Source organism: Hyla sarda, chromosome 9 (genome assembly GCF_029499605.1).
Source record: "Hyla sarda isolate aHylSar1 chromosome 9, aHylSar1.hap1, whole genome shotgun sequence".
Classification (NCBI taxonomy): domain Eukaryota; kingdom Metazoa; phylum Chordata; class Amphibia; order Anura; family Hylidae; genus Hyla; species Hyla sarda.
Window position 1 is genome coordinate 86,690,326 of NC_079197.1, and position 25,128 is coordinate 86,715,453.

At 44.6% G+C, this 25,128-nt stretch overlaps 1 long non-coding RNA gene across 4 annotated transcripts in view; it reads right to left on the reverse strand.

The window, feature by feature from the left end:
• LOC130291722 (uncharacterized) overlaps positions 1–25,128 on the reverse strand; it is a 77,076-nt gene that overhangs the window by 30,717 nt on the left and 21,231 nt on the right. For all 4 annotated transcript variants that reach the window (XR_008848014.1, XR_008848012.1, XR_008848013.1 and 1 more), the window contains exon 3: positions 11,590–11,689. This is a non-coding gene — a long non-coding RNA (uncharacterized LOC130291722). The remainder of the gene's footprint in view (positions 1–11,589; positions 11,690–25,128) is intronic.

Here is a 25,128-nt window from a genome sequence, read left to right on the forward strand (position 1 = left end):
GATGAGGCCTGGCTACTAGACAAATGCCAAGGATTGGGAACTGATGAAGTAACAGCAAGGTCTTGTGTACATTTAATGGCATTTTACTTGTCCCACGTGGCCTTATGATGCTGCTCCATGTGGTTACATAGTCGTAGTTCCTTAACTTGGGTCCTGGCCATGCCTAATTTTTTGCTTGCAGATTTGGCAGTGTGCCTGATTTGGTTACCATAAAGAGCTACATACATACATCACCACCCGACCTTGCCAATTCTCTGGAAAGCTTTTTTCTGGAACATACAAATGCAGCAGCAGTGTTGCCGAGACCTGCTCCTGAGCTGACCATACCAGCAGGCCTACTTGTCTCTTTATTGCTGACAGTGCTGAGGGACCTTACCTGCCTCCTCGCCGTCCGATCGGTGCTCCTGTGCTCTAGTCAGCCATGGCAGACTGGAGCAATCGAGCACCGGTAACTATGATATGGCAAAGCAATAAACAGTGCATGCAATCCAATGATTGCATGTAATAGTCCTCTATGGGGGCAAAAAAATAGTGCAAAAACAAGCCCTCATATGGGTCTGTAGGAGGAAAATTTAAAGCATTATGATTTTTGGAAAGTGAGGTGGAAAAATGAAAGTGCAAAAATGAAAAAACCTGATGTCTTTAAGGGGCTAAGGATAGAAAATTCCCTTCAAAGTCTATAGAAAGGGGTTGAGATATGAATACATCTTTGCTTGTTCTATATTTGGTCTTTACTGAATCAGTATCTCAAAGTATATTTCCTGTATAGGAGACAACCCCTCAGTATTTACTATACATAAATATGGATGCAATACTTTACATACTAATGCCATTTCCTCATAATAATGCAAAAAGGAATATGAATGGCACTCACCAGGTTCCAGATGTGAAGGTAGATTTATTCACAGAAAGTGCAAATGTACATACATAGCATAGGGAGGGCACAGAAGCCATCCACGCCGTTGGTTATAGCTATTTCGTGCACTGTATGCACTTCTTTGGATCACTCCCCCACTGACGTCGGAGTAGGTGTTAATATGCTTCGGTGTGAGTGGGCATATGTTTCAACTCAACATATGTGCAAAGTGCATAGTTAAAAACAAATAGAAAAACAATTACTGCTGTGTGAAGTGATGTATACCAGGGGATCACCAATGCTTGACTTTATTTTAGATAAAGATCGCCAAGTCTATCTTATCATTTAATCCTATTGTGCCTTGCGCTCCCGTGCGCAAAATCCATCTCGATCCATTTTGAAGCAGTGCTTTTCTCCTATCACTGCCGTCTCTTGCTGTAACTGTTTCTATCCCGAAGAATTCTAATATGGCAGGATCCCCATTATGCTCTACTGTTACACGTTTGATTAACTGAGTAGAGTATCGTACAACCTATGTACTGTGGTCGCCAAGTACGGGAGGTGTTACCCCGTACCCTTGCTGCCCTGTCAGGCAGCCTCCCTACAGTGTCCCCTGGGCCCCCTTGCATCTGTCCCTCCATGTAAATATGTTTCTAATGTATTATACCATGTAATGTGTCCAGAAAGCGTTGTCACTTTAACCCCTTAAGGACGCAGGGTTTTTCCGTTTTTGTATTTTCATTTTTTCCTCATCACCTTCTAAAAATTATAATGCTTTAAATTTTGCACCTAAAATAACATATTATGGCTTATTTTTTGCACCATTAATTATTTGCAGTGACAGTCATTTTACCAAACAATCCACGGCAAAACGGAAAAAAAAATAATTGTGCAACAAAATTGAAGAAAAAATGCCATTTTGTAACTTTTGGTTGCTTCTGTTTCTACGCAGTGCATATTTCGGTAAAAATGACACCTTATCTTTATTCTGTAGGTCCATACGGTTAAAAGATACCCTACTTATATAGGTTTGATTTTGTATTACTTCTGAAAAAAATCATAACCACATGCAGGAAAATTTATACGTTTAAAATTGTAATCTTCTGACCCCTATAACTTTTTTATTTTTCTGCTTATGGGTCGGTATGAGGACATATTTTTTGCGCTGTGATCTGAAGTTTTTATCGGTACCCTTCTTGTATTGATGGGACTTTTTAATCGCTTTTTATAAAAAATTTTCATGATATAAAAGTGACCAAAAATACGCTATTTTGGACTTTGGATTTTTTTTTGTGCGAACGGCATTGATCAAGCGGTTTAATTAACAATATATTTTTATAGTTCAGACATTTCTGCATGCGGTGATACTACATGTTTATTTTTATTTACACAGTTTTTTTTTAAATGGGAAAAGGGAGGGTAATTCAAACTTTTATTAGGGAAGGGGTTAAATGATCTTTTTTTTTTCACATTTTTTTACCTTGTTATAGCCCTGGTGCCACAAGCCCAGGGTCCCGGCTTTCATTAGCCACCGGGACTGACCAGGTATGACGCGGAGTCACAGCGTTACCCTGCGTTACACACTGGGAGCGGGCGCAGGGCGTACAGGTACATCCTGCGTCCTTAAGAGGTTAAGACTGTTTACCATGTGACTTATCCTGTGATTGTTACCCAGGAGGTACCAGTGACCAGGTGATCCCAGGGGTGACCTATGGGCTGCCTGCTAGTCTCCCCCATATAAGCCCTGGGTGGAGCTAGTTCTCTCTCTTTCCTTACAAATCTTTGCTGAGGTCAAGTAGAGTCCTAGAGAGTGTTCAGAGTCATTGGAAGCCTCAAGTCAAGTCTGGAGCCACAGTCAATTGCAAGTAAGCTACAGTTATAGCTTTGTCAGTCATCAGTCATGTCAGTCCCTGTCAGCAACTGTCATTTCAGCGTGGCCTGCATTAAATTTTCCAGTCCTACTACAAGACCCAGCAAGTCCTTAAGGTCTCTGAGTCATTGGTCATCTCTGTGGGCTGAACTGTATAGACTTTACCATCTGTCTACCCTCAGTAAAGCTACCTTTATCCGTAACTTGGTGTCGGAGTCATAGCCCCATGCCTAGCCCAGGATCTAGCGGTATACCTTCGGGTGGTATCGAGGATAAACCACGCCCTTGCGTCATGAATACAAGGGGTTAATGCCATATTCCCCTAGGGTAACAACATCTGCCCTCATCACACCCCATTACCACAACTTTTGACATCACGAACAGGATATGGGTGTGCGCCTTATGTGACAATTCCTCCTCCAGTTTCAACTGGGTCCAGTATTGTCAGTGAAAATTGCATGATGTTATGCAAATCGCATGCAATGTTATGTGCCAAGATCTGCCACCATACTTGAAAGGGTTAATCTGTTGGAAGGAAAGCACATGAAAGGATCCTGCCAAAGCCAGCATCCCGCCCCTGGGCGTGGAAGCAAAGTCGCAGTTCCTAGTCCTAAGTGGAACTTGAAAGGTACGCCCCTTGTTGCCGGTGGAGCGGAAGGAGGCACCGCTGAGTCACTTCCAGTCCCAGGCCCTGCTGATGACGAAATTCCAGCTGTTGGCCATTTTGTTGGAGACTGGTATAAGAAGCAGAGTGGAGCCGGACCTCTTCAGTCTTGTGGAAGTTCCTGGTGAGAGCAAGAAGATGGCGGTTGCGCAGCAGAGCACGAGAACAGAGAGTCCCAAGATGGCACCGGAGGCCCGGCAAGTTGCTGCGGCCGCGGCGCAGATGTTACAGGAGTTAGTGGATGTCTGCAGAGATTTTCCATCAGGGCCAAAGATGCCCACCTGAAGATTCCTTTGCCTAAGGACGATGGTGATTGGCCTGCAACTCTGGCAGGTGGAATGCTTGCATCATCGCGAGGATCGTCGCTGGTGAGGCTGTCTCCCGCCACCGGACCTGGGGATACTGGGCGGAGATCCACACGGAGGAGTCGAAAGTGAGTACCCCGGCCGAGGCCGCGTTCTCTACCCATCCATCTACCCCCAGTCCAGGGCCAGCACCCCAGGTCCAGCAGCCCCCAGCACGTCCCCAGACACCACCATTACCTAAGTGGCTATTTGGCGATGAGCTTCCATTAATCCAGTTCATGAGGGACCATCTCCTACCCCTGCCAGGGAAGTCCCATCCTTCTGATCCAATCGCCCAGGCCGAGAAGGCCAAACAGGAGGCCGAAGTGGCTGTCATAATGGAAGCGTTACGGGCACAGAGGAGTAGAGAGTATGGCCCTAAAGTAGTGTCTTATGAAGTACGCCAAGATCAGCAGCAGGACACTAAGAGCCTTGAGGCTGGAGCAATCTTGAGAGGGAGAGCCACCCCTAGAGCGGTGGAGAGCCACAGTGATCAAGTTTGACAGAGTGAGGGAGTATGGCATACTATATGGCAATAGAGATGTCCCGATAACGATACTAGTATCGCTATCGGGGCCGATACTCGGCATTTGCATGGTATCGGGGACTTGTTTAATGTCCACGATACCATGTCCGATACCTGCTGGTGTGCGGCCCCGCTCCACTGTCTCATTCTCCCGATTGCATCATGGCATCCTATGGAGGAGCATGTGAGATACAAGTCACTCCTCCTCCTCCCCTGTGCCCAGTGTAACGCTACGGAGGAAGCAGAGTGACGTGTATGTCACATGCTCCTCCAAAGGACACCATGATGCGATCGGGAGAACGGGACAGCGGAGCACCAACACCCGAGGACACCCGCAGGTGAGCTGTCTACAAGAGGAGGGGGGGTGCTGCTGTCTATAAGGGGGGTCCTACTGTCTATAAGGCGGGGGTGGGCCTGCTGTCTATAAGGCGGGGGGGCCTGCTGTCTATAAGGGGTGGGGTCTGATGTCTATAAGGGGGGGCTGCTGTCTATAAGGGGGGGCTGCTGTCTATAAACCTGTTGTCTACAAGGGGGACATGGGGCGGGCTCTGTCTACACGGGGGACAAGAGGAGGCGCTGTCTACAAGGGGGGGGGGGCGCTGTCTACAAGGGGGGCTGCAGTCTACAGGGGTGGGGCTGCAGTCTACAGTCGGGCTGCTACTAATGTCTAAAACTATCTATACTACCTACGAGGGGATACTACAAACTATTAAAGGCAATCTTAAAGCAGAGTCACCTAGGGCTGGGCGGTATACCGGTTCATACCGAATACCGAAATTTTTGGGCTGCACGATATGAATGTTTCGCATACCGCAATACTGCTTGGGCCCCTCCCCCTTGGGAATGAATTATCAGCCCAGCGCTGTGCTGTCCCCACATTGGGGAACTAATCATATGTTACCCACCAGCGCTGTTCTGCTCCCCCCCCTCCCTCCACCAAATCATGTTACCCACCAGCACTGTTCTGCTCCCCCCAAATCATGTTACCCGCCAGCGCTGTTCTGCTCCCCAATTAATTATCAGCCTAGCGGGGTACTACTCACATATGTCACCCGCAAGCACTGCCCTCCTTCTCTTTGTTGGGGGCCTCCGGCGCTGAAACTCTATACTGTACGCCAGTGGTCTCCAACCTGCGGACCTCCAGCTGTTGCAAAACTACAACTCCCAGCATGCCCGGACAGTGGTTGGCTGTCTGGGCATGCTAGGAGTTGTAGTTTTGCAACAGCTGGAGGTCCGCAGGTTGGAGACCACCGCTGTACGCTGTATCCCTATGCCCGGGCTGCAAAAGATAAAGAAAATAAACTTTAACTTACCTACATCGGCCTTACGCTGTTCCTGGGGACTGGAACGTCGGATAGCCGTCAGCCTATCACCGGCCGCAGCGATGTCCCGCCCCGGCCAGTGATAGGCTGAGCCCACTGTCATGTAAGAAGCCGGCTTCTTACATGATAGTGGGCTCAGCCTATCACTGGCCGGGGCGGAACATCGCTGCGGCCGGTGATAGGCTGACGGCTCTCAGACGTTCCCATCCCCAGCGTAAGGCCGACGTAGGTAAGTTAAAGTTTATTTTCTTTATCTTTTGCAGCCCGGGCATAGGGATACAGCATATAGCAGTGGTCTCCAACCAGCGGACCTCCAGCTGTTGCAAAACTACAACTCCCAGCATGCCCGGACCGCTGTCCGGGCATGCTGGGAGTTGTAGTTTTGCAACATCTGGAGGTCCGCAGGTTGGAGACCACTGGCATACAGTATAGAGTTCCAGCGCCGGAGGCCCCCAACAAAGAGGAGGAGAGCAGTGCTTGCGGGTGACATATGTGAGTAGTACCCCGCTGGGCTGATAATTAATTGGGGGGGGGGGGAGCAGAACAGTGCTGGCAGGTAACATGATTTGGGGGGGAGCAGAACAGCACTGGCGATTAACATGATGGGGGGAGCAGAACAGCACTGGCAGGTAACATGATTTGGGGTGGGGGAGCAGAACAGCTCTCGCAGGTAACATGATTTGGTGGGGGGGAGCAGAACAGTGCTGGCGGGTAACATGATTTGGGGGGGGGGGGAATACCATTATATACACCGTGGAACTGCCATAAGTTACAAAAATACCATGATACACATTTTTGGTCATACCGCCAGCCCTAGAGTCACCTGCACTAACTTGAATTTATAGGTAGATAGTGCAGGTGACCCGGTTTCTATCACTGCTCACCATGTGAACATCAGCACAATCGCTCCGGAGACATTGGTCTCGCTGTCAATGCAAATTCCCTGTTCTGTCCAATGGAGAAGTGAGAGATCTTGGCTCATACTACAGCAGCTACCTCCATTGTACACAACAAGAAACCCACATATCATACGGTAAGCAGCGCCAGAGACCGGGTCACCCTGGTGTCAGATTCTCTTTAAAATAAAAGTACTCGTACTTGGTATCGGCAAGTACTAGAATTAAAGTATCGGTACTCATACTCGGTCTTAAAAAAATGGTATTGGGACATCCCTAGTCACCACGGTGGTACTATTCTGGTCAACCGGAGAACGGTGAAGAGAGACTACCTGGCCTAACCAGCGGGCACCAATCAAAGTGCCTCGGCTTACTCCTGCACAGGAGGAGGTGTGGCCGGCCCAACAGGCACCTACGCACGATTCCCCAGTGGCACAAGCTGCTGCTGTACAAGTTGTGGTCACAGTGAGCCTGACCATCACTGATTCCAGCTTGTCCCATGTGTCGTGGGACAATCATGTCAGCCCTATGGAGTGTGCACAGTCTCGTGGTCCTAGGTACATGTCCCGGCCAAGATAAGTTGACCATCGAGGTTGGGATGGAAAGTTACAGAGGAAAAGTGGATAGAGACTTCACTCCCCCAGGTGACCAAGATAGTGTTGTCCTTGGTGAAAATATATATACCAACAATTGAATTTCTACCAATTAGAGGCAATGATCCAATATAAAATATAACTTTTACTAGATTTCATATAAAATGTACAAAAATACATAGGGCCAAGAAAAACAATATTTACAATAAACACAAAAGAAAGATGCTTCAGCAATGGATAATAAGTCCAAGATATGCTTGTTTGATGGCAAAAATATTATTGTCAGCTAGACTATCCGACTGGGAGGGGATAAGGATACAGGAGAATGACCTGACAATAAAATTCCCTGCCTATTATAATCCTTACCCTCACTATCAATAAGTGTGAATAGGAATTAAGGATGCAACAACCACCATATAGGTAGATAACATTGATAAGGTAGTAGTCTGTACTTAATTCTTATACTCCATATTCCTACGCGTTTTTCCCATATACAGTCATGGCCGTAAATGTTGGCACCCCTGAAATTTTTCAAGAAAATGAAGTATTTCTCACAGAAAAGGATTGCAGGAACAAATGTTTTGCTATACACCTGTTTATTCCCTTTGTGTGTATTGGAACTAAACCAAAAAAGAGAGGAAAATAAGCTAATTGGACATAATGTCACACCAAACTCCTAAAATGGGGCAATTAACAGGTGTGGGCAATATAAAACACCTGAAAGCAGATAAAAAGGAGAGAAGTTCACTTAGTCTTTGCATTGTGTGTCTGTGCATGCCACACCAAGCATGGACAACAGAAAGAGGAGAAGAAAAGTGTCTGAGGACTTGAGAACCAAAATTGTCAAAAAATATAAACAATCTCAAGGTTACAAGTCCATCTCCAGAGATCTAGATTTGCCTTTGTCCACAGTGCGCAACATTATCAAGAAGTTTTCAACCCATGGCACTGTAGCTAATCTCCCTGGGCGTGGACGGAAGAGAAAAATTGATGAAAGGTGTCAACGCAGGATAGTCTGGATGGTGGATAAGCAGCCCCAAACAAGTTCCAAGGATATTCAAGCTGTCCTGCAGGCTCAAGGAGCATCAGTTTCAGCACAAACTATCCGTCGACATTGAAATGAAATAAAAAGCTTTCAGGAGATCTAGGAGGACCTCACTGTTGACACAGAGACATGAATAAGCAAGACTACATTTTGCCAAAATGAACATAAGTAACCAAAATCCTTCTTGGAAAACATCTTGTGGACAGATGGGACCAAGATAAAGCTTTTTGGTAAAGCACATCATTCTGCTGTTTACCAAAAACGGAATGAGGCCTACTAAGAAAAGAACACAGTACCTACTGTCACGTACCGGCAGGACTGGTAGTGGATCCTCTGGACCTGAGAGGCGATGACGCGGGTTGTACCAGAGGACCAGTTCTAAGTGGTTACTGGTTTTCACCAGAGCCCGCCGCAAGGCGGGATGGTCTTGCTGCGGCGGTAACCACCAGGTCGTATCCTCCAGTAGCAACTCAACCTCTCAGGCAGCTGATATGGCGTGGTACACAGGGAGCAGGCAGGAGCGTAGTCGGACGTAGCAGAGGTCAGGGCAGGCGGCAAGGGTTCACAGGCGAGTAGGCGGTAGCAACGGGTTCGGCAAACAGGCAAGGCAATACACACTATAGGAACGCTTTCTCAGAGGCACTAGGGCACAAAGATCCGGCAAGGGCAGGAAGGGGCAGGAGACTTTTATTAGGGAAGGCAGGGGAAGTGAGGAACCAGCGCACCAATTACCGGTGCGCTGGCCCTTCAAATTTACTGAAGGCGGCGTGCGCGCGCCCTAGAGAGCGGGGCTGCGCACGCCGAGAGGCAGAGAAGGACGGCGCAAGGAGCGGGGAGCCAAGTGAGTGGAGCAGGGACGTGGCACATGAACGGGGGCCAGCCGCCACGGCAGCCGCGTCCCAGACACAAGGGAACCCGGGCTCCCGGTCAGTGTGACTCGGGGCAAAGGGTTGAGGGGGCGGGCGCTCCGGTCCGGGGACCGGAGCGCACGCCTTAACACCTACAGTGAAATATCGTGGGGGTTCAATTATGTTTTGGGGTTGTTTTACTGCCTCTGGCACTGGGTGCCTTGAATGTTTGCAAGGCATCATGAAATCTAAGGATTACCAACGGATTTTGGGTTGCACTGTACAGAAAGCTGGGTTTGTGTCTGAGATCTTGGGTCTTCCTGCAGGACAATGACACCAAACATAAGTCAAAGCGCTGGAGAGTTCTGAAGTGGCCAGCAATGAGTCCAGATCTAAATCCCATTGAACACCTGAGGAGAGATCTTAAAACTACTGTTGCAAAAAGGCACCCTTCCAATAGGAGAGACCTGGAGCAGTTTGCAAAGGAAGAGTGGTCCAACATTCCGGCTGAGAGGCGTAAGAAGCTTATTGATGGTTATAGGAAGTGACTGATTTCAGTTATTTTTTTCCAAAGGGTTATATTAAATATTAAGTTATGGGTGCCAATAATTTTGTCCAGACCATTTTTGGAGTTTGGTGTGACATTATGTCCAATTAGCTTTTTTCCTCCCTTTTTTGGTTTAGTTCCAATACACACAAAGGGAATAAACATGTGTATAGAAAAACGTGTTACTGCAATCCTTTTCTGTGAGAAATACTTCATTTTCTAGAAAAATTTCAGGGGTGCCAACATTTACGGCCATGATTGTATTTGAGATGGGTTCATCAGGGGTGGAGGAGAAAATGAACACATCACTAAGATGTTGCTACAAAAATGTAAATGCTGAAGACAACAAAAATAATGAATAACTACACAAAAATGTCAATGTGGAACAGTGTCTGTCACAGTCTGATGTTGTCATGAGATATTTGTCAGAGTGGTGTATAATTGGGGTGGTTCACTAATGACAATTATCATATATTTACATCCATAGATATATAGGCCTAAATTGTTATACAGCAGTCAGATGAGATTCACTATAATTAGCAAAATGGCAATGCACCCAGAGGAGTGCTAATAGATTGTTGCTTTGATGTAGTGACGTAGTTTATGAGCCACGGCGATGACCTGAAAATTTACTGCATTGCCCTGATTAAACATGTACATATACTGATCAACAATTTGATATAAAAAATATATGAAATACCGTATATACTCGAGTATAAGCCGACCCGAGTATAAGCCGAGACCCCTAATTTCAACCCAAAATCCCAAGAAAAGTTATTGAATCGAGTATAAGCCTAGGGTGGGAAATACATCATCCCCCCCTGTCATCATCCAGACCCGTCATTAACATCTTCATCATCATCACCGCCTGTCATCATCCAGACCCTCATCATCATCACCTGTCATCATCCCACACATCCCCCCTTCATCATCCCCTTGTCATCATCCCACACATCCCCCCTTCATCATCCCCTTGTCATCATCCCACACACCCCCCTTCATCATCCCCCCCCCTTCATCATCCTCTTGTCATCATCCCACACAACCCCCCCCCCCCTTCATCATCCTCTTCTCATCATCCGCCCTCAGTGGTCTTCAACCTGCGGACCTCCAGAGGTTTCAAAACTACAACTCCCAGCAAGCCCGGGCAGCCATCGGCTGTCCGGGCTTGCTGGGAGTTGTAGTTTTGAAACCTCCGGAGGTCCGCAGGTTGAAGACCACTGCGGCCTTCAACATCATCCAGCCCCCTCTCACCCCCTTTAGTTCTGAGTACTCACCTCCGCTCGGCGCTGGTCCGGTCCTGCAGGGCTGTCCGGAGAGGAGGTGGTCCGGTGGGATAGTGGTTCCGGGCTGCTATCTTCACCGGGGGCGCCTCTTCTCCGCGCTTCCGGCCCGGAATAGAGGCGTTGCCTTGACAGTGACGCAGAAGTACGTTGGCAATGAACGCACCTCTGCGTCGTTGTCAAGGCAACGTGACTATTCTGAGGCCGGGCCCGAAGCGCTTAGAAGAGGCCTCCCCGGTGAAGATAGCAGCCCGGAACCACTATCCCACCGGACCACCTCCTCTCCGGACAGCCCTGCAGCACCGGACCAGCGCCGAGCGGAGGTGAGTACTGTACAGAACTAAAGGGGGGTGAGAGCGGGCTGGATGATGTCGAAGGCCGCAGTGGTCTTCAACCTGCGGACCTCCGGAGGTTTCAAAACTACAACTCCCAGCAAGCCCGGACAGCCGATGGCTGCACGGGCTTGCTGGGAGTTGTAGTTTTGAAACCTCTGGAGGTCCGCAGGTTGAAGACCACTGCGGGTGGAGAGTTCACTCGAGTATAAGCCGAGGGGGGTGTTTTCAGCACGAAAAATCGTGCTGAACAACTCAGCTTATACTCAAGTATATACGGTACCTGACTGTAATTGGTATGGAGCCCAGGCCTATAGATCACTGTGTGCTCCCCCAAGGACCATGATGTGGTCTACAAGAAAATGTTACATTTGTGGAAACACCATAATCATGCCCATTTATATACAGATCACCGTGGATTGTAATAAAAATTTTATATTTTTATAAAGTAACCATTTCTTACCTAGGGTGAATGGATCAGATACATGCCAAGGTATCTTATCAGACCAGCCTTATGATACTGTGCTAGTCCATGATAACAAGATTCAGCCTGGTTATATAAGCTGAAAAACAGCAAAGATTTAAATACTATAAGATATAGATCCAGAGGGTTAAGCTTTTAAAGATTATCAACACGCCCAAGCACAAAATATTAAAGGGGTACTCCGGTGCTAAGACATCTTATCCCCTATCCAAAGGATAGGGGATTAGATGCCTGATCGCAGGGGTCCCGCCGCTGGGGACCCCCGTGATCTTCCACGCCGCACCCGAATCAGCCCCCCGTGGCATGCTCGCTCCGGGTCTGATTACTAGCGATCATGGGGACTGAGCATAGTGACGTCACGGCTCCGCCCCCGTGTGATGTCATGCCTCGCCCCCTCAATGCAAGCCTATGGAGGGGGTTGAAGCCTCTTTCTTTTGTGTTTATTGTAAATATTGTTTTTCTTGGTCCTATGTATTTTTGTACAATTTATTTGAAATCTAGTAAAAGTTATATTCTATATTGTATAATTGCATCTATTTGGTAGAAATTCTATTGTTGGTATGGGATGGAAAGTTGCCAGGCCACAGTGCTTGAGTCTTCCAAGTTGTTTGCTATTTCGTGAGTCGAAAAGACTAACTGTATTTTATGCGGAAGAATTGTTGTGTTACAGGTTATGCAAGGTTCAAGAAGAAGTGCCTGACGAACTTGTCAAGAAGTTTATTTGCAACCATATACGTAAGCATGTGCCCGACTGATTCTTCACTGAAAACTCAAAACGTACCAGAACTGTGGAGTGGTACTAGGAAAAAACATATACTGTCAGAGTTATATATTTTGTTTATTGCACAAGTGATTGCACATGGTGTGTTGTAATAAAGTGTACATAACATGTATATACGGAGTTGTCGAACGTGTCTATGGCGATTTATCTAGGAGGTATCCTGCCAGGTCAGGAGAAACGTAACTGCCTCACCGCCATGACAAATTCCCGCAAGGTGCAAAGAGTAGGTCACAATATATTGTATAAAGTTGTACCATACATGTAAATATGTAAATAACTAAGTTAGGACTGTAACATAAATTGTAGTCCCAGTCCACAAGTCTCAAATGTATGTATATGTCTCTAACACTTCTACCTGCCCAAGTATGCAGGGCACTCTACTGGCCAGAGGGTTTCCCTGAAGTATAACTTAAACACGAGTAGGGACAGAATATGGTATGTACAAGTAACTTTATTGTACAGTATAAAATTGCCTATTGAGTTCTGGGGAGAAGGAGCTAGTGCTGATGGGCCCCAGCAGCCAAGGCAATGGGTAGATAGCCTCCGACAGCCCAATCCACAGCTTGTGTATTTTAATGTTCTGAATGTGTTAATGAAGCAGTTATAAGGTCCGTTAACCCCACATGGTTACTGCCCTAAAACACAGAAGCCTGTATGGCCATTTTTTGCACAATGCTACATGGACTCATTTCTATTATGTTTGCCACAATCAGACCTGTGAAGGACATTTTGTACTTATGCCCCAGGAACTGTCACTAGCCCCCAGTGGCCACTACTAGTCGTCCATCCTCCAGGACTGGGCGCCGACGATGGCTGTGCTTAAGTGGGGGAATTTATGGTGGCCGAGTACGCAAGGTGTTACCCCGTACCCTTGCTGCCCTGTCAGGCAGTCTCCCTACAGTGTCCCTTGGGCCCCCATGCATCTGCCCCCCATGTAAATATGTTTCTTTTTTTTTTTAAATAACTGTTTATTTTTCAAAAAATTCCAAAACAAAGAAGAACAAATACATATAAAGAAAATAAAAATAAAATAAGTAAATAAATAAAAATAAAGAACAGGCACATCTTTAGGTAAATAAAAGTAAAAAAGAGGGGAAAGGAGTATGTGAAGAGGACATAAGACGGTGATCAACAGTCCATATGATGTTTCAACTTCACGTATTCAGTCGACATATAACAATAGAAATAACATCCCAGATATCCATGCAGACCCACCAGTTTGGAACAGAAGTGTTTTGCACCCAACATGGCAATGGAAAAACAAACATAATAAGGTATGCATAAAACATTTCGATTAAAGAAGGTAAATAATAATGAGAGTCGCTTATCTTCAGCGACAATTGAGCCCTTAAGGTCTCTGAGTCACTGGTCACCTCCTTGGGCCCTGCTTGTACTGTATAGACTTTATCATCTGTCTACCCTCAGCAAAGCTACCGTTATCCGTAACCTGGCGTCAGAGTCATTATTACTCCCTTGCCTAGCCCAAGATATAGCGGTATACCTACGGGAGGTATCGAGGATAAACCACGTCCTGTCTTCACGAATACAAAGGGTTAATGCCATCTGCCCCTAGGGCAGGGGTCTCAAACTCCCGGCCCGCGGAACGAAATTTTGCAGCACGGGCACCGGGCAGGTGATTTCTTCAGGCATTTAGTCCTGCTTCGGCCAAGCAGTGCTAAATGCCGGGAGACTTCACACATGTCGGCACACACTGCTACTGTACCTATATTTCCCTGCTGCAGCTTATAACAAGCCTTCCTGGAGGGATGTGGGCGATCCGCAGCGCAGGCCCCCGGGAAGCTGACGTCCTGCGCGGCGCATGTGATGGTGTCACCTAATGGGCGTATCCCTGCAAAGAAGGCTCATTTTAGGCTGCTGCAGGGAGATGTAAGTACTCTAGCTGTGAAACTTAACTTGCCTAATTACTTGTCTAATAAGGGAAGACCTGCTTATCACCAGGGGCTAACCTATCTTCTTAGGGGCATCATTGTTTAAATAGGAGCCCTATGTGGGGGCCTGTACTCCTATTGGGAACCCCTACCTGATCATCAGGTAGGGCTTCTCAGTAGGTAGACATGCCCCCAGATAGATATCACCCCCATCAGTGATGGGGATCATATCTATCTGGGGCCTCTATACCTACTTGGGAGCCCTACCTAATGGGGTCATATCTATATGGGGGCCTGTGTACCTACTGGGGAGTCCTACCTGATGGGGGTCATATCTATCTGGGGGCCTGTCTGGGGGCATGATGGGGGCATGATAAGTGAGGGGCGCATGATGGGGGCATTACATGTGAGGGGCGCATGATGGGGGCATTATATGTGAGGGGTGCATGATGGGGGCAATATATGTGAGGGGCGCATGATGGGGGCATTATTTGAGAGTGGCACATTCGGCCCAGCCTCACCCAGCCTCAACCACCAGTGGGCACCAGATAATTTGAGTTTGAGACCCCTGCCCTAGGGAAACAACATCTGACCTCATCATACCCAGTAACCACAGTAAAATCTTCCACATGCACATACAATCCTGTAAACCACATAATTTTTGCAACAACAAAAGATATCCTTCACCTGGATGTCGCAACCTCCTAGAACATCATTTTTACTCCTTCTTAAATAGCTGCACCCTCCACATTTATGATTTCCTAACATTTGAGATTAATTAAGCCAGATATGATTTTGTGCTTTAAACTATAAGGACATCTCTCAAATTTTTGGCCTTCTTAAACATAACAAACGGTTTTGCCGTTTCCATTTCTGCCAATAGAGGGTCCCTTTGTACCAACGGCCAATGTCGGAGGATAGCATTTTTAATGGTGTTAGCTGAATTTGAATGCAAACGTGGGGGCTCTTTGTGCTCTTTGTGCCGCAGTCTCCATGGAGTACCCTCAGCGGGTACCCACTCTGCTGCAATCTCCCAGACAACTCAGAGGCCTGTTTCAAGAAGGACTCGTCTGTACTATTTATCTGGCGTAATCTCAGGTACTGCCCATAGGGCACAGCAGTTTTTACATGTTGAGGGTTGTAACTCTCAAAATGCAGCAGAGAGTTACCCACTGTGGGTTTTCTAAACCCTTCTATATGAATGTTGTTTCCTTTGGGTTTCACTAAGACATCTAAGAATTCTAATTCAGTTTTACTTGTCTTCAGGGTGAATTTCAAATTCTTATTGTTGGTAATATTCAGGTAATTGACAAAGTCTGCGAACTCCTCAGCTGTACCCTCTCACACCAAATATATATAGTCGACAAATCTACTGTAATTTTTTACCCACCTGATGTACTCTTTGGTTGCAGAAAAAATATATTTTTTCTTGAAAACCGGAACAAACAGGTTAGCCAGAGTGCAGGCGACGGGGACGCTAACCTGTTTGTACCAGGTCTCATCAAATTGAAACGCGTTGTTTGTCAGAATGAAAGTGAGGGAGACAAAGTCAATAAAGTCCTGACTTTTGTTGGATCTAACCAGGAGGTCACGGATACATTGGACACTTAATGGTTGGGTAATAATGGTATAGAGGCTCTCTATATCTTGTGATAAAGTGTGTGGGAGAGTGGTGGATAGGGTGTATATTTCACCTGGTTTCCTCAGCCAGGCACAATAAAGGAATTCCAGAAGGTTATATGCTGCTTTAGCAGAGCATAGTCTGCTAGGGCTCTTTTGTTTAAGTTACATGGGCTGGATTTCCTGGACTGGAGGACATATTGGAAGTGGGAGTGCTCCAGTCCACCCCCCTAGTCCACTACTGGTTTCCCTAATCCAAGGTTTTCTCAGGTGAGGCTTCCTAAGGCTGATTACTAGCCCTATAGTAAAGGGATGTTTGGGTTTGAGTGCTACTGAGATGAGAAGCAGCCACAGCAAGAACTGCAGCTCAAACCTACCAGGTCTGAACCTTCCTCTATGGACATTTTGTGAGTTTGCTTGGGGCCAGACATTAGGCCCACAGTAGGATAGTGAGGTATCCTGATGTTTAGTTAGAGCCGGACAGGCTTAGTTTTGTTGTTTTGTTTGCACTGTGCTTTGTGCCTAAAATCATTTAAATAAACATCCTCTTGGACTTTTGAAACCTGCTGCCTGTGTGAATACTGTCATTGCCGACCCCAACATGTGAGCTGTTCCCTACAATCTATAGAGGCCATCAAAAACCCTTCTTCCCAAACCATATCTTCCAAACTTAGTAAGAACGCATTGGCATCCCTCACCAAGGCCGGTACTTCCTTTAACAATGGATGTAGGAGCCAGTCAATATATTTTGACAATGGCTCTGTTAATATATTTTTTCCGCAACCAATAAGTACCTCAGGTGTATAAAAAGTTACAGTTGATTTGTCAACGATATATTTATGGTGTGGGTGGGTACAGCTGAGGAGTTCGCAGACTTTGTCAATTACCTGAATTAGAATTCTTAGACTTCTTAGTGAAACCCAAAGGAAACATCCTCCATACAGAAGGGTTCAGAGAACCCACAACGGGTAAATCTTTGCTGCATTTTGAGAGTTACCACCCTCAACATGTAAAAACTGCTGTGCCCTATGGGCAGTACCTGAGATTATGCCGGATAAATAGTACAGACGAGTCCTTCTTAAAACAAGCCTCTGAGTTGTCTGGGAGATTGCTGCAAAGAGGGTACCCGCTGAGGGTACTGGAGACTGCGGCACAAAGAGCATTTGAACAGAACAGGATGACATTGCTGAGAAAAACAACTAGACAGGGGAAGATAAAATCTAGTGATAAAAAAAAGCCCCCACTCTTTTCGTTTGCATTTAAATTCAGCCCGTTAGCTAACACCATTAAAAATGCCCTCCTCAGACATTGGCCACTGTTACAAAGGGACCCTCTATTGGCAGAAATGGCAACGGAAAAACCATTTGTTACGTTTTAGAAGGCCAAATATTTGGGAGATGTCCTTACGTACAGTAGGTTTAAAGCACAAAATCGTAACTGGCTTAATAAATCTCCAATGGTAGGAAATCATAAATATGGAAGGTGCAATTGGTGCAGCTATTTAAGAAGGGGTTAAAATTATGTTCTAGGAGGCTGAGACATCCAAGTGAAGGATTTAATTTGTTGTTGCACGAATTATGTGGTTTACGGGATCGTATGTCCATGTGGGATATTGTACATAGATTGTAAGATACGACCCATGCACACACGATTCTATGAACACATTCATTCTTTAAAAACACAGAAGGGCTCTACTCAGTTAATCAAACGTGTAACAGAAGAGCATAATGGGGATCCTGCCATATTAGAATTCTTCGGGATAGAAAGAGTTACAGCAAGAGACGGCAGTGATGGGAGAAAAGCACTGCTTCAAAATGAAGCTAAATGGATTTTGCGCACGTGAGCACAAGGCACAATAGGATTATATGATAAGATAGACTTGGCGATCTTTACCTAAAATAAAGTCAAGCATTGGTGATCCCCTGGTATACATCAATTCAACACAGCAGTAATTGTTTTTAACTTTTTTTAACTATGCACTTTGCAAATATGTCGAGTTGAAACGTACGCCCACTCAAGCCAAAGCATGAGTTTTTAACACCTGCTCCGACGCCAGTGGGGGAGTGATCCGAGGCAGTGCGCCCAGCGCACGATATAGCTATCAATGACAGCATGGACGGTGTCTGCGCTCTCCCTATGCCATGTATGTACATTTGCACTTTCTGTGAATAAATCTACCTTCACATCTGGAACCTGGTGAGTGCCATTCATATTGTTTTTTTTTGCATTGTTGAAGACTGGTCTCTTGTGGATTTGAGCACTCCAGGGATAGAAGGTTGCGAAGTAGCATGCAGTGACTCGTGGGAAGTTTTATGAAAGAGAAGCCACAGTGTATGTGCAGTGCCGAAAACCTGTTTCTATACGGATTTCATCATAATACATCTATCTTTTTGATCTTTTTTACAGATATATGCCAATACTCTTGTCTAAATCAGGCCTAGCAACAAATCTATGACAAAAGAAGTCAACCTTTATCTAGATAACCTGCAGGAATTTAAAGCAGCCAATGAATTGACAATTTGGCAACTTAGTATCTGCAGTTTACATTAAAGTTATTTTAAATAATTTGTATTATAGAATATTTTAGGAGAAAATCCAAGTTCTAATGATCCTTAAATGATTATTGTTTCTGACCAGTTAGAATGTTGGCTGATAAATTTGTCATTATTTTCTAAATATTCATTGTGTTTGGCCACTAGTTTATCGTTATTTGAGCCAAATTTCTAAAGGGCTATGCAATCTTCTGACCTCCACTTCTTTTGATAAAATAACATAACTAGCAGTTAAACAGTTGACATCCATGTATTTTTTGCCGAAGTACCGTAGATTCATGCGGGTGAGTTCTGATGTTTCCTTAACAGATGGAGGTCTTTTTCAAGGCATCTGTTGCTTATGGTGACATTCCAGGAGCACCAGAAACATTTAGCTTGAGAAAGCATATGGGCAAAGACATTTGGTGCCAAGCAAACTCCCCCATTATTTATGGAACTGAGTAAACCGCAAACTGTATTAGTGAACACCATAAAGCTTTTACTTAATGTATGTATAAATAGAAAAGCAATCCAAAAATATACATATATACATATATTTAATAGCATATACATGTACACTGTAATTTACATAAATATGATTCCAATATTGTAATGTTCTTACTCCATTAGCGAACTATTTACTTCAGTACTATGAATTATGACAAAGTATTTATTTTTATTTTTCACTAAACCATATTAACCAGATACAGTTATACAGATTAGTAAAAAAAATATAAAAGTCAGTGCAGCTCACAATTTACCAGCCGAGGTATAATGATTTTACATCGACACCCAGGTGTGGCATAAATACAAAGAAAGGGAAAAAAATATGTAAATCACCACCTCAAGGCTAATATCAAACAACCTGATACATGATAAACCATTTAGAATTAATAATGGAAAGATCGTGCTTAAATTTTTTGATGAAAAATTGCAGAATTTATTAACTTACATAAACATCCAGCCCACAACCGCGGAATCATAGAACTGCGTTCTGGATGTGTTAAAATCAGCTCTAGACGCGTTTCAGGGCTCTTAACAGTTCAAAACGGCCCTCTCGGTAGATCTCTACTGAGGAAAGGGCCATTTTGAATTGTTAAGAGCCCTGAAACGCTTCTAGAGCTGATTTTAACGCATCCAGAGCGCACTTCTATGATTCCGCAAGTCTGCACTGAACTTATAAAGCTACACTGAACTGAAGATCCAGCAAACACCCTTTCAAACAGTTCTAGCCTCCCAGTATCCAGCCCACTGCCTCCAGTTCATCCAGCAGTCTGTTTTATATCACCCGGCAATTTATCATGTGTCTCTGACTCTGACGCCACCGAAGTACACGAGGTCCGTGACAGGACATCAATAAGGTGCTACTCATACCATCTTTGAAAAAGCTCCATTACTGTAGCAGCATACAATAGGTCTGTGGCAGGCAGACCATCCGCAGAGACGCATGCCAGCGTCCCACACCAGCGTACTAAACATCTGTCCGATAATACATCTGAGGACACCTGTTTGCTGGGATAACATCTACAGCCGGTAACTATATTCTACTAATTCACATGGACTGGTATACATTATATATGCATGTTACATCTACAGCCGGTAACTATATTCTACTAATTCACATGGACTGGGATACATTATTTATGAAATATATTATACCATTCCGTACTATCAGATGCCGGACTACTGAATATATCAGAGAAATCATACAGTTAAAGTGCGGGACATTATTACTATTCTACAAGGGCCCTGTGGTAATAGGTCTAGTATAATCATTTTTAGTACAGCTTATTATATTGCATTATTTTTATCTGTTTATGTAATTTAATAAATTCTGACATTTTTCATCAAAAAATTGAAGCACGATTTTTCCATTATTAATTTTAAATGGTTTATCATATATCAGGTTGTTTGATATTAGCCTTGAGGTGGTGATTTACACATTTTTTCCCTTTCTTTGTAGTTATACAGATTAACCTGGGCTTTCCATTATAATGCCAGAACCAAACAAGAATTAGCCCTCTTTCCCTAAGGGCCCCAGAGTAGTTGTATTTAGATGACTCTATAGTACACATGCCCTTGCAGTACTTGCAAGAAATATCATTGGAGAATGGCGTTGTTTCACAGAACAGCCATATTAAATATTTTTTTTAAAAACAAGGTGCGAATTAGGTCAGTGATATTTTCTTCATGTAACGCTAAATACAGTTAGATCTCATAAAACTCAATTTAACTTGGGCTAGAAACATGATTGTTACATTTATTTTCCTATCGATATGTGGTTGGCAACCATTGGGGCATTGTCACTCCCAATGCTCCCCATTGCTGGGTCTTTACCCCTTGCAAAAGTGTTCTGTGTATTCTTATCCTGACCCATCTGTACTATATCATTTCTTCTGTTGCTGACCTAAATCTGTGCCTCCTGCCTGATCATCTGCCTAAATTTGGACTACAACTCTGTCATTCCTTAGTACCATTCAGATTCTAGTATATGGCCATGCTTGCTGACTACATTTTCTTGCCTGACTGGTGTTATGCACCAGTTCCCCTGGCTCCTCTGGGCCAGCAGCTACCACATCAGGATTAGTTTATGGAAGTGACCTTGCACCTTCTGGCACCAAAGACCAAGTTCTGCATCTAGAAGTAGGATAGAGGGTGAAAACCCAAGAGGTGCTTAGACTTCTCTGGCCTAAGGGGCCCAAGGCCAAACCGATTGGCAGCACAGTGGGTCCACTTGTGTATTACATAATATATGTGCATAGAAAGATGCAATGTATGACTATAAAATTGGTATCAAAGATTTTTACAGAAAGCCATTATGCCTTATAACACTATTTTTTTTCCTATTCAAGAGCTGTGTGCTACTTTACCAATGGCAACTGAAGATGTGAAAATCAGGCAAAGGGCCACTTTATTAGTCATTTTATAAAAAATGATGACACCTTGGTTTATCACTGATCATTTCCAGGAGCAGCCTAGGAGCACTGAATCCATGAATACTTTATACCATATAAAATACAAAGACTCTATGACCTCTAGCAAATCTTCTGGTGTGCTCCATTAATTATATAATGGATTTTTCCTATGGATTAGCAATATGTCATATGTCTGTCAGGTGGACCTTGGTATCTAGGTGCAGACAATAATGATGTCATTGTAGATATATGGATTTGTATTCGAAAAATGTGTCAGAAGAAAGCAAATATATTTGAAAATAAGATCTATTCTAAATCCACTCTAGTTATGCTTTTTTTTTACTGAAATAAATTCACTACAGACTCCTATGCACGCATATCATAAAGAATTAGAATAATAAAGCCATTACGATTGGTAGCCATTTCAAAATAATTCGCACCATTCTGTATAGGCTGCTATTGTCACGTCTCGACAGGGAGTGAGTGAACACTATTCTCGCCCACTCCCCTGTCCCTGCCTACTTACGTACCTGCCCTAGACGACAGGTCCATAACCACGGTGACAGTCCTTTTCTAAATAAGTGAGGGACAGTCAAAAAGTCAAAACAATAAACTACAAAACTGAAAAAAGGTCGGGAAAGTTTGGAGGTACACGACTAATGGAAAACAAACCTAAATGCGCACACACAAAAATACGTAGTCGGAAGGCCGAGTCTAAACCTGGAGAGCACGAAGTACAGTAACAGAGTATGAAAGGGAAGTCAAAAGCCCAGCCAAAAGTAACAAAACCAGAATAAACAGAATGAGCACAGAGATAGCTAGGTAAGTTACTAAGAACTATCACAAGCAGAGAATGACTGAAAAGGTCCTCCTTATATATGCCTGAGCTGCAACCAGGAGGACTGTAATTGGCTCAGCAAGTTTAACCACACACAGGAGCACAGATGCATCATCCCAGCAACCAAAACAAACAACAGGGCTAGAAATCATTAACCCTATGGGTTCTGGCAGAACCAGTCATCACAGCTATATAATCTAACTTTTTTATACTGTCTACATTAGAAAAATCTGCTATGAGTAGAAAATGAAAAAAAAAAAAATCATATTCTTAACCCTTGTCATACATAATACTATTCACAATTTGCTAGTTATAGTGTGTATTCTTCGCAGCTTATTATTCTGCCTTGCTCTGCTAATAGAAATGTCCAGACACATCATATTCTTTCTCCTTGTTCAAAAACTGACAAATGTAGAGAAATCTTATTTTCTAATCTCATTTTGGTTATTGGATATCTCTCCTTCTGCTTTTTTACTTTATGTTATAAAACTATGAGGGGCTAGAAATGCAGACACTGCATCGAAGAGAAAAGAGCCTGAAGCATCAATTACTATAATTCATGTTGTGTGAATCCTGGATAGATGTTATATTTCGACACCAGTAAGCTTGCTTCCATGGTTTGCAAGATAGACAGGAAAAATATCGCTTCCAAATTGAGTTTGATGTGACCTTAATGTTGGAGGTCATGTGGAAGTTCAATATTATGTGCACTAAGCAAAAATTGCTTTTCCAGAAATATCTGCAGTTGTTTTGTTCATGGTGGGGTTACATATATTTTCTGCGGTGGTATGTAACTAATGAAATTATGTCACCAAATAAAACACCACAGACTGTCATATTATTATGATAATGTTAACAATGTAACACAATAAAACTATTTTACTGGAGACCAAGTTGATCTTGTGTGGTTGAGGGAGTCTCCCAAATTTCACTTTACTGACATTTCCATCTAATCTAGCCATCTATCTCGATTTTCAGCAAAACATATATAGGATTTTTTTATATATAGAATTTTTACTTGACTGTATAAATTGTCAGTGATATGTATTTTATGGCTAAAATGGAAACAGTTTATATCAAGGGAAATGGCACAAACTTTAATGGTTTCTGTTTTTTTTCCATATCCTGAGTCAATATACATTCATTAAAAAAGAAAGAGTACCACCCTTCAGTTCAATTTTATTATTATGTTTACATCTGAATTGCGGGGCCTCTGTTGAAGATTCCATTTAAAGGGGTACTCTGGTGGAAAACTTTTTTTTTTTTTTAAATCAACTGGTGCCAGAAAGTTAAATAGATTTGTAAATTACTTTTATTAAAAAATCTTAATCCTTCTAGTACTTATTAGCTGCTGAATACTACAGAGGAAATTATTTTCCTTTTGGAACACAGAGTTCTCTGCTGAATCAAGAGGACAGTGCTCTCTGCTGACATCTCTGTCCATTTTAAGAACTGTCCAGAGTAGGAGAAAATCCCCATAGCAAACATATGCTGCTCTGGACAGTTCCTAAAATGGACAGAACAGAGCACTGTGCTCGTGATGCCAGCAGAGAGCTCTGTGTTCCAAAAAGAAAATAATTTCCTCTGTAGTATTCAACAGCTAATAAGTAATAGAAGTATAAAGATTTTTTAATAGAAGTAATTTACAAATCTGTTTAACTTTCCGGCACCAGTTGATTTAAAAAAAAAAAAAAAGTTTTCCACCGGAGTACCCCTTTAACTCCTTGGGGACGAAGGGCTTATGCATATGCCCCTCGCGTCCCGTCACTTAAGGATGGAGGGCGTATCCATACGCTCTCGGCATTTCCGATCACTGCCGCTCGCCGGGCGGTGATCGGACCGGGATGCCTGCTGATATCTATCATCAGGCATCCCGTGGCAATGCCTAGGGGGGTCCTGAGACACCCCCCCCCCCCCCCCCCATATCAGCGATCGCAGCAAATCGCAGGTCAATTCAGACCTGCGATTTGCCGCGATCCGAGCAAATCGGGTCACTGGTGACTCGGTCTCCGGTAAAATAAGACTGATCGGAGCTGTCAGAGACAGCTCCAACCAGCCTAAAGCATAGGAGCGAGGTGGCAGTGTTGCCACCCCCTCCTAATCCCTGCCATTGGTCGGTCAGGTTGACCACCAATGGCAGGAGGGGGCCGGGGGGTTAGAGTTCATTTCCCCCCGCTCTGCGCACCGATCGAAGTCGGTACAGAGCGGGGGGAACACGGGTGGCGGGGGGTGGGGGGGTAACATGGCCTGGCTTACCCGGACCTGCGGCGGCATGAGGAAGAGTGGCGGCCGGAAAGTGCGGCTGAGAAGGCTGCAGTGAAGATCGCGATAAGTGATCTTCACTGTGGCCTTCTAAAAGCTGCAAAACTACAACTCCCAGCAGCCCACACAGCCAAAGGCTGTGTAGTGGTCTCTAAACTGACGTCCTCCAGATGTTGCAAAACTACAACTCCCAGCATGCAATGACTGTCTGGGCATGCTGGGAGTTGTAGTTTTGCAACATCTGAAGTGGCACAGTTTGGAGACCACTATATGGTGGTCTCCAAACTGTAGCCCTCCAGATGTTGCAAAACTACAACTCCCAGCATGCCCAGACAGTCAGGGATGCTGGGCGTGTAGTTCTGCAATATCTGGCCGTTCAGATGTTGCAGAACTACAACTCCCAGCATGCCTGGACAGTCTGGGCATGCTTGGAGTTGTAATTTTGCAACATCTGGAGGGCTACAGTTTGGAGGCCACTGTTCTTCCCCAGTTGTTGCATAACTACAACTCCTAGCATGCCCAGACTGTCCAGGCATGCTGGGAGTTTTAGTTCTGCAACATCTGAAGGGCCAGATATTGCAGAACTACACGCCCAGCATCCCTGACTGTCTGGGCAGGCTGGGAGTTGTAGTTTTGCAACAGCTGTAGGCCTACTGGTTGGGAAACACTAAGCCTGAGTCTG